The following is a 1,210-nucleotide window of genomic DNA, read 5'->3' on the forward strand; positions in this document are numbered from 1 at the left end:
CTGATGACGCCTAATTAGAAGTATGTATACTACCCTTTTTTGGCATGTGTTAACCTTACTCACGGGGCATAATCTCGATCAGAAAATCTCCGAACCCCCTACACTATCATCAGTCCATAAGTTACACTCCTTATATTAGGCCTGCTGCACTGACAAGTGCCCTTGGACATCTATCTGGAGAAGCTACATCAGGATGGGTCAAATACTTCGCATCTCCCCGACTGAAACTCTTAGTTTCAATCTCCACATACCGCCACCTTATTGATATGGTTTCTGTGTTTGTTTGCTTATAACCACATTCGAATTCGATCACAGACAATGTTCTAAGTCACCGATTGTTACGACAAATTATCATGAGATGACCGAAGCTCCACTTCCTGGATTCTTTTTAAGACCTATACTAGCTACGAATCGGTGCCCCGTTTTTCCTCAGCTACACAGTCGTTAATCAAGCATTCTTCATCGGCATTACGCAGCATGAATGTTGGTATCTGACTTGGTGCTAATGAGTTGAATTCATTACCCAATCGAAACCTGTTCTAGGTGTTCAGATGCTAGCCTAGGCTTAAACCACACTTTCTGATCACCACTAGGTTGTTTTCTTTCGTTCAGTTGAACCCAGTGCTCCTTCTTTTGATGTGATAACCCTCATCCTGGCAATCAGTGCAAGCGTGCAACTACGCAAACAAAGGGAAGAGTTGGATAGCTGTTTTTCATATGTCCACTCATTATATTTCAACTAATGTTTTTGCAGTTATGTTTGAGATACGCGTATTTCCGAAATACTCGGAGAGGGCGTGTGGCCTTCTATTTTTCGACCTCGCCCTTTTAGGCTTGTTGTTTACGCGCATGTGGAATCCGTAGGATATTCATTTTGCCTGAAGACCAGATGAGTAATTTCCATAAGAGTCAAGTCTGTCACGAAGCGGCTGGACCTTACCGTAGTGTGACATTTCGCGCACCTCAGCGATCTATTGAGCTATATTGGGGAGTGTTCCGTGACCCTTCTTTTGATGTGATAACCCTCATCCTGGCAATCAGTGCAAGCGTGCAACTACGCAAACAAAGGGAAGAGTTGGATAGCTGTTTTTCATATGTCCACTCATTATATTTCAACTAATGTTTTTGCAGTTATGTTTGAGATACGCGTATTTCCGAAATACTCGGAGAGGGCGTGTGGCCTTCTATTTTTCGACCTCGCCCTTTTAGG

The sequence above is a fragment of the Opisthorchis viverrini genome (genome assembly GCF_000715545.1).
Source record: "Opisthorchis viverrini unplaced genomic scaffold opera_v5_3, whole genome shotgun sequence".
NCBI lineage: Eukaryota > Metazoa > Platyhelminthes > Trematoda > Opisthorchiida > Opisthorchiidae > Opisthorchis > Opisthorchis viverrini.